Source organism: Octopus sinensis, linkage group LG5 (genome assembly GCF_006345805.1).
Source record: "Octopus sinensis linkage group LG5, ASM634580v1, whole genome shotgun sequence".
NCBI lineage: Eukaryota > Metazoa > Mollusca > Cephalopoda > Octopoda > Octopodidae > Octopus > Octopus sinensis.
Genome location: NC_043001.1, coordinates 125,143,286 through 125,153,285, shown reverse-complemented (window position 1 = coordinate 125,153,285; position 10,000 = coordinate 125,143,286). Strand labels below are relative to the sequence as shown.

The window sequence follows — 10,000 nt, the reverse complement described above, 5'->3', positions numbered from 1 at the left end:
AGCAGTGGTGTGATGTTCCAAAAGCAGAGTAGCCAGAGTAAGGATTAGATGGAAACAAAGAATTTTTCTGTAAGCATAAAGAGCAGAGTATATGATGCTTGTATACAAAGTGCAATAAAACATGGTAATAGGACATGGACCTTGAATGATCATCATCTTCCTCTTCCTTCTCCTCTTCCTCCTCCATCTCTTCCTCCTCCACCTCCTCTTCCTACTTCTCCTCCTCTTCCTTCTCCTCTTCTCTGCTTCTTCTTCCTCCTCTTCCTTCTCCTCTTCCTTCTCCTCTTCTCTGCTTCTTCCTCCTCCTCTTCCTTCTCCTCTTCCTCCTCCACCTCCTCCTCCTACTTCTCCTCTTCCTCTTCTCTGCTTCTTCTTCCTCCCCCTCCTCCTCATCATCATCACTTTAAAGTCTATTTTCCATGTTGGCATGGGTCGGACAGTTTGACAGGGGCTGACTAGGCAGAAGACTGCACCAGGCTTCACTGTTTGTTTTGGCAGTGCTTTTATGGCTGGATGCCTTTCCTAATACCAACCTCCTTACAGAGTGGACAATCCCTAAGTCATAAAAATGTTTCTATTTCTTTCTTCAACAACAGTCGTTATCAGCTGGGGTCCATATAAGATCTTTGTGGGGGTCCATGTAACAAAATAGTAAATTGGGGGTCCATAACAGTATATTGTTGCAGACTTTTGATTTTTCTAATTTCAGAGTTCTTTATAAAAAAAATTGCATCTACAAAACGGAACAGTTTGAGGATAGAAACCATGTCTAAACACAATAGCTTATAGACATACTTTGAATGTAATTCTGTATAAATCTTGCATAATTTTTTTTTTATACTTAAGACCATCAGAAACGTTAAGATATCAGCCTCTACCCACGTTGTCATGCTCTGATTAAAAGGTTACGGCATAGATTAGATTACTTAGATAAGTTTCGGCCGAAGTTGACTCAGGACATGTCTAATTTAATAGCACCACCTGGAAGAGATACACAGTCAGCTCTGGGGAACCGTAGCCCATTCAAGCAGAGGGTTATTGTTTTCAGAGACATATCTGGGTGTTGGTGGTTTATCTGGTTTTTGTTGGGGGTAATCATCTAGGGATCGTTTGAATACTGTGAAGTCACTTTCCTCCTTTATGTGTGTCTGACACGATGTTGAAGAGAGCAGGGCCAATTGAAGTGAAATAGTTCTGTCGTAGTGTTATGATACGACACGAACATTTCTGTAGTGGACGGATAGCACAGGGGTCAAGCCTCAGGCGAATTTTAAAGATGGGCAATGTTGATAGAATATTTTCCACATCATACAGAAGATATAGAGCTCATGGCAGTGGTGGAGGGAGCAAAGCCTGAGCTTTTTGAGTCAATCCCAATAGTCAAGGCTTGTCATGTCATCCTCTGCAGACCTCCGCCAAGCAGTTTATTTTAAGATAGATACGCGAGTAAAATTACTAATAGAGAAATGAAAATAAACTTTGGAATCAGCAATGCCACCATAGGTTATGTGGAAACGATGAACGTGTTTTCAAGGGAGATAATCAAAGAACGTAACATTGTAATATTTCATGTAAAGTAGATATAACAAAAGAAAGATCCTTCAGGAATCCATAAAAATTCCCGGATTACTACCAAAATTTCTTCATCTGTTCTTTGTGTCATTACCAACTTTTCCTGCAAGTTTCATTAAATACCATTCTCAACATTTTGAGTTATTTTGCACACAGGCAGACAGACGGACAAACCAACACTGATAAAAACATAACCACCTTCTTTGGCAGAGGTAAAAAATGATCAGGAACCTCTGTTCTACAATAACAAGGATGTAAAATTGTTTCAGTTCCTTTTCTTTTTTATGTAGACAAAAATGAAGCAAGCATGCATTGCTAGATGAATGATATTAGCATATATGATTGAAAGAGGACAAATGAGCTGAGAGAACAGCTGGATATAAAAGGAATCGGATGTATAGAGCAAACTGCACTGCTCTGTGCATGTGGTGAGTATGGATGATGTCAGTTGTATGAAGATGAAATGAATGCTTCAAGCATTTATAGTCTGTGGAAGAGGGAGATCTAGAGAGAGTTGGGATGAAGTGATGAAGAAGACTGATCTTAAGAGGCTGTAATGGTTTTAGGGCTGTAATTATTTATCATCAACCTATCACAAGTGTACTTATCTGAAATAACAAGTTACGCCATCATCATCATCATCATCATCGTTTAACGTCCGTTCTCCATGCTAGCATGGGTTGGACTGTTCGACCGGAGATCTGGGAAGCCAGAAGGCTGCACCAGGCTCCAGTCTTATCTGGCAATGTTTCTACAGCTGGATGCCCTTCCTAACGCCAACCACTCCGTGAGTATAGTGGGTGCTTTTTACGTGCCACCTGCACAGGTGCCAGGCGAGGCTGGCAACGGCCACGGTCGGATTGGTGTAATTTATGTGCCACCGGCACGGAAGCCAGTCGAGGCGGCGCTGGCATCGGCCACGAGTTGGATAGTGCTTTTTACGTACCACCAGACCAGGGATCCTGGCTGGTTCAATTCGATTTCGCTTTCGCTTTCGTTTGCCCCAACATGTCTTCGCAAGTAAAGGGGGGTTGGCATGGGTGCCAATCATACAAAAATATCCATGGCTATCCAAACTCCAGACGATACTGTCCCACTCCAAAATGAGCTACTCCTTATTTATATCAATAAGTAGATTAAAACAATATGAAATATAATACATTGAAATTTCAGATTCTTCATTACAAAAAGAATACACACAAATCACAATATTTGATGCCAGAATGATTCAGAGCGCGAATGATATACGGGATTATACTAGGCGCAGGAGTGGCTGTGTGGTAAATAGCTTGCTAACCAACCACATGGTTCTGGGTTCAGTCCCACTGCGTGGCATCTTGGGCAAGTGTCTTCTGCTATAGCCTCGGGCCGACCAAAGCCTTGTGAGTGGATTTGGTAGACGGAAACTGAAAGAAGCCTGTCGTATATATGTATATGTATGTGTGTGTATATGTTTGTGTGTCTGTGTTTGTTCCCCTAGCATTGCTTGACAACCGATGCTGGTGTGTTTACATCCCCGTCACTTTGCGGTTCGGCAAAAGAGACCGATAGAATAAGTACTGGACTTACAAAGAATAAGTCCCGGGGTTGATTTGCTCGACTAAAAGTGGTGCTCCAGCATGGCCGCAGTCAAAATGACTGAAACAAGTAAAAGAATAAAAGAGTAAAGAGTAACTAATATAAACAGTTATAAATTGATAGTTATAAATATGCAATTTTCTGTCAATATATCCACAATTGATTGACAAATATATTTCACTTGAATAATGCATTCAAGTACCTAAACACTCATATTCATAAACTAAGATATGATTAAAATATAATAGCATGGAGAACGGACGCTAAATGATGATGTATAAAGATATGATAAAAATTAAAATATAATTAAAAAATTTTCAGTTGTCTTCCTTCAATATATCGGCACATATTAGACAATAATAATTCACTTAAATAAATATTCACACTTGTTACTAATACACTAACTCACTAAAAAATAGGAAGCTAAAATATCAATATTCTTTGGAAAATCATAAGCGGTCTTTGTGGCAAATTCATGAAATATTGAATATTTCTTCCTCCACCAAAATGACGCTATGTATGTTATTTATTTTTATTTCAATGAGGGCTGGCTGAAAAGTTCATAGGCTGACCAAGATACTCTCATGGAATGAGGTTTATTTTTCGACATAGTTCCTATTGAGGTTCACACACTTCTTCCATTGGTGCTGCAGAACTTGGATCCCATTGGTGAAGAAGCTTTCATCCTGTTGGTCAAAGAAGTCATGATCAATAGATATGACATCATTATTACTACAATACTGGTTCCCAGATGGGGCCAAATCAGAATAGGGAGGGTGATCAACCAGTTCAAAGCCACAATCATGCACAGCAGCAATTGAAAGTAAAGACTTATGTGCTGGAATATTGTCCTGACGAAACAAGAACCCTTTTGTCAGTTTTCCTGGGCATCTGGTTTTGATAACCTTTCATAACTGTCTAAGCAATTTGGCATAATACTCTCCATTGGTGATGGGCTCTTGTTACAGTTGTAAAAGAATTGGTCACAAGAGTTCACACTGCAGAACAAAATTATGAAGGTCAAATGTTAAAAATTCTAGAGTGCTTTCAGCAAAAACAAAAATTGACTCCCAAATAAGAAAATTCGTACACATAAAAATAAATGGAATATATATTAAACTTCAATTGGATACTAGAAGTGATATTTTAATAATATATATGGACACATGGAAGAAAATAGGGAAACCTATGTTGAGAAAAACAGTGAAATCTGCTCATATTGTGATAGGTGACAAATTACATTTCACTGGCAAAATGTGGACTAATATCACATTTTGAGGGAAAACATACAAGGCAAAATTCTTCATTGTCAAAAATGCAACCGATCTGTTTGATACTGATTGGTTAGAATTATTTGATTTATGGGACCTCCTTATATATCTCTATTGTAAAAATGTAAATGGTTGTTCCTTTAAAAATAATTTATCTGAAGAGTTAAAGAGAAAATTTTTTTTTCTCAGACAAACTAGGTCAACGCACAAAGACTGAAGCATATTTTGAATTAGATGATAACATTACACTTGTGTTGAAGCCTAATAGTAAAGTGCCTTTTGTGACAATACAGCAAGTGGACGATGAATTGGATAGATTGGCAAAAAACAGAATCATTGAAAATGTGGATTACGCGAAATGGGAAGCTCTGTATAAATAAGAAAAACAACAAAATTAGGTTGTGTGCCAATTTTTTGACCAGTTTAAATGACTGTTTAAAAATGAACCATTATCCACTACCGACCCCAGAAGATATTTTTACAAAACATTTAGTGACAGAGGGTACTGACTAGCACCGCTTTTTAAAAATTCGTTGTTTACACATATCTTTCCTCCATTTAGGAGGAAAAATATTTTCAAAACTCGCTCTGTCTGATGCATATCAACAAATCAAAGTAGACAAAAAATGCTCAGAGCTGTTAATGGTCAACACGCACATAGGTCTACTCAAATACAATAGACTACTTTTGGACTGAAGGTAACACCTGCAATATTTCAATAGGTGATGGACATGATGTTGGCAGACTGTCAATTTACTATTCCTTACCTTGATGATGTGTTAATCAAACGTGAATCATGGAATGAGCATATTGAACACATGAAGTGTATCTTTAAAAAGATTAAGGATTATGGTTTCAAACTCACTGAATTTTTTTTTCTTTTTTGCCTAAAATCAAATACATGCCATAAAGCACATCTTTACTCCAGCCTACCATCCGAGGTCAAAATGGGTAGGTGGAAAGATTTGTCGACACGCTCAAAAGAGCAAAGTAATGATGAGGAATTAACGAAATTTTTGAGAGTATATAGAACAGGGGTGGGGAAACACCCGTCCGTAGGTGCAAGTGCGCATGCAAGCCTATTTTATTGCACCCACTCTAGTTGCTATACTTGTATATACAAAATATAGTAAACTTTTCAATTATAAAATTTATACAATATTCGTATGTCTATTTGCGATATGACTTAAAATGGTTAGACTTGAACAGAAAATCGTCCGGTAATTGCCATTTGAATGAAATTTCTGATTTTATTATAAAACACATATTGGTAGGTTTGTACCACCCACTTGAGAGCCAATACACTCTAGCTGAAAAGTATAGAATACCCCATAAATAATATAAGCGTCCTAAATTAAGTGGTAGCGTTGATGAAGATGTTACACGTTAATTTAATGTGTTAAACTTATCTTTATTAATGTATATTGAATTATACATAGATCTATACAAGATTTACACAGATGTAAGAGTTAGAACGTGTGATCTGCTGGCGGACCTTTTTCTTTGAAATTTTTGCCCGCCACACTAAAAAGCTTCCCCACCCCTGATATAGAATAACGCCAATTCCAAATACTAATTCAGGAAAATCGCCATCAGAGTTAATGTTCACGTGTAAAATAAAATCGATCTTCGATAAATTGCCAGGAAAAAAATACATATAAAGGAAGACAAAAAATACATTTAAAGAAAATACAAGAAATATTACAAAACATTTTGAAGTAGGAGATAAAGTTCATTTTAAAAATTACAAAAATGGTAAAGAAGGTTGGGAGGATGGCTGTGTAATCAAAAGATTAGGTAACATGATGTATTAGGTTGTCAAGAAAGCTCTTGCGAAATTTTAAATTTTGGTTTTAAATTATGTATTTTCAAATTAATTTTCGTTAAATTACTTTAACTTTATATATCACTTTAAAGCCCGTTTCTCGCTCTATTTAATCGTGTTACTCGTTTTCTTTTTGAATAATTAGACCGTTTTTACCAGAACGTTGAATACAACATGGACAAAAAGCAAATTTGCACAATTTTCTTATTCCAGTTCAAGCTAGGTCGAAAAGCTGGTGAAACAGTACGCGATATCAACGATGTGTTTAGCCCAGGATTCACTAATGAACGTACAGCACAATGGTGGTTCAAGAATTTTCATAGCCGTGACGAGAGTCTTGAAGATGATAAGTGTAGTGGTTGGCCATTGGATGTTAACAATGATCAACTAAGAGCCTTAGCGGAAGCCAATCCTCGCACAGCTGTTGGAGAGCTTGCTTCTGAATTAGACATAACTTATACCACAATTTCCGACAACTTGAAAGAGATTGGAAAAACAAAAATACTTGAGAAATGGGTGCCGCATGAACTGACCGATACCAAAAACAAAAAACAAAAAAAAAACGCTGTTTTGAAGTGTTGTCTTCCCTTCTATTACTCAACAAGAACAACTTGTTTCTCGACCGGATTGTGACTTGTGATGAAAAGTGGATTCTTTACGACAGCTGGCAACGCTCAGATCAGTGTTTGGACGTCGACAAAGCTCCATGCCCGAAGCCAAAGTTGCACCAAAAGAAGGTCATGGTGACTGTTTGGTGGTCTGTGGACGGTCTCATCCATCACAGCTCTTTGGATCCATGCGAAACCATTATGGCGGAGAAGTACTGTCAGCAAAAGGATGAAATGCATAAGAAACTCAGACAACAACAGCCAGCATTGGTCAATAGAAAAGGACCAATTCTTCTCCACAACAACGCTCAGCCGCACGTCGCACAACTAACCCTGCAGAAGCTGAACGAATTGGGCTACGAAATTCTGCCTCATCCGCCATACTCACCAGACCTCTCGCCTACCGACAACCACTTTTCAAGCATCTCGACCACTTCCTGCGTGAGAAATGCTTCAAAAACCAAGACGATGCCAAACACGCCTTAAACGACTTCATCGCCACCAGAACGCCGGATTTTTACACTACTGGCATAAATAAACTTGTTTCACATTGGCAAAAGTGTATCGATTCTGATGGTGTTTATTTCGATTAATAAAGTTTTGTTTGAGCCGAGATATGTGCATCTGAATTTAAAATTTAAAAACCGCAAGAACTTTCTTGACAACCTAATATTTAATTAAAGGACAATATTTGGAACATGAGAGACACCTTAACCAGTCAAAGATGAAGCATACAGAAGGACGAAGGGTAATACCAATGGAAGTCTTCTATGATATGTTTGAAGTGTCAACACCAAGAGATATTGAACCCTATAGAACTAGCTTCAGAAACGAAAACAAACTGAATATCTGGAAGTAATACCTGAACAAAAAAGATATCAAATTTTCAAGAAAAAGAAAAACAAAAACAAGAGTGCTTAGTACAATGAAAAGAAAAAGTGCTTTGTGCAATGAACAGTACTACCCTTAAAAGTCGGGTAACAGTTAAGATACAATGGCTAAAAGAAAAAAGAGAGAGAGGTGTTAGAAAGAAAAAAATAAAAGAAATTCCACTTTCTCACAGTAGTCAAAATCTCAAAAGGGGAGATGTTGTGATGAGAGTTATGACACCCCCCTTGTGAGAGATAGACTGGTCCAAGTAAAGTATAAATAGTAACGATCCAAGTGAGTTCAAAAAGTTCAGAGTTTGAAGTCAAGTGAAGTTCGTGTTAGTTTGCAGTGAAGTCGGAAGGTGTCAGTTGGTTAGTTCACAAGGAATATCAATTGTTGGTTCATAAAGAGATTTGTTAGCTTGTTACATTGTTTTTACCGTTGTCTAGTTATCTTATTTATTGTATGTAACAATCTACGTTGCAACATCAGGCGATAAGGATTTTGAAGCTCAAGTATGCTATTTAACAATTTAATTGTGATACAACTTGCTAAATAATGGAAGACCCATTAGCTTCCATAGTACAGTTGCAAAAACAACAACAAGAGGAGCAACAGGAGTTTCAGAAGCAACTATTACTGCAACACCTACAACAACAATTATTGGAACTATATTCAAAGAAGTCCAAAGATGAGGCAAGTTCGTTTTTGCCAGATGGCATTTCAAACTTGATTAATGAATTCAGTTATAACTCAGAGGAAGGTATAACTATTGCATCACACTACTAAAGGTAGGAGAAGATTTTAAAGCAAGATTGCACATAATGGTCGGATAAACAAAAAGTGAGATTGTTATTGCGAAAATTAGCTCCAATTAGAGCATGAATGTTACTGTGATTTTTTATTGCCCAAAAACCCAATGAAATTTGTTTTAAAGGAACAATATAATTACTGTCTAACAAATTCGGTGATAAAACTTCTTTATTAAACACTTGAATGGAGTGCTAGAATATAACGAAAAAAGAGAATTATGATTTTATCACATATGTAGGAACAGTCAACAGGGTGTGTGAAGTAGAAATCGAACAAACACATTGTTGTGATGGGAGTTACGACCCCATCGTTTGCAAGAGATAGACTGGTCCAAGTAAAGTATAAATAGTAATGATCTGAATGAGTTCAAAAGGTTCAGAGTTTGGAGTTGAGTGAAGTTCGTGTTATTTCACAGTGAGGTCAGAAGATGTTGGTTGGTTAGTTCACAAGGAATATTGATTGTTGGTTCATAAAGAGATTTGTTTGTTCATTACATTGTTTTTACTGTTGTCTGGTTATCTTTTCCCCGACTGCCTCCGTGCCAGTGGCACGTAAAAAGCACCATTCGATTGTAGCCGTTGCCAGCCTCACCTGGCCTCTGTGCCGGTGGCATGTAAAAAGCACCATCCGATCGTGGTCGTTGCCAGCCTCAACTGGCCTCTGTGCCAGTGGCACGTAAAAAGCACCATCCGATCATGGCCGTTGCCAGCCTCGCCTGGCCTCCGTGCTGGTGGCATATAAAAAGCACCATCTGATCGTGGCCATTTGCCAGCCTCGTCTGGCACCTGTGCAGGTGGCACGTAAAAAGCACCCACTACACTCACGGAGTGGTTGGCATTAGGAAGGGCATCCAGTTGTAGAAACTCTGCCAGATCAGATTGGAACCTGGTGCAGCCATCTGGTTAGCCAGACCTCAGTCAAATCATTCAACCCATGCTAGCATGGAAAACGGATGTTAAACAATGATGATGATGATAATGTACATATATATATACACACACACACATTCACATACACACATATACATATATACATGTATACAACAATCACAGACACACAAACACACACACACGCATATATATATATATACATATATACGACAGGCTTCTTTCAGTTTCTGTCTACCAAATCCACTCACAAGGCATTGGTCGGCCCGAGGCTATAATAGAAGACACTTGCCCAAGGTGCCACGCAGTGGGACTGAACCCGGAACCATGTGGTTGGTAAACAAGCTACTTACCACACAGCCACTCCTGCACCTACATGTGTATGTTCTTATGTTAAGGGATCTAATTTTTGATTCATTATAATTTTGGTGACATCTTATTCTTTCTGGTGGATGTTTTTGGTCAAAAAAAAAAAATTTTGCTTTGACGTTAGTGTTTTGGTTGGTTGGTTAGTTGGTTCCCTATACATAGAAACAGGTTTTGATTGGCAGTGAGTTTTGTGATGTCACTTTATTT

At 38.0% G+C, this 10,000-nt stretch overlaps 1 long non-coding RNA gene across 1 annotated transcript in view; it reads left to right on the top strand.

Moving 5' to 3' along the window:
• The first annotated feature begins 4,602 nt into the window (after positions 1 to 4,602).
• Positions 4,603 to 10,000, top strand: part of LOC118763429 — a 12,297-nt gene continuing 6,899 nt past the window's right edge. Inside the window, exons 1-2 of the long non-coding RNA XR_004999189.1 lie at positions 4,603 to 4,791; positions 5,267 to 5,273. This is a non-coding gene — a long non-coding RNA (uncharacterized LOC118763429). The remainder of the gene's footprint in view (positions 4,792 to 5,266; positions 5,274 to 10,000) is intronic.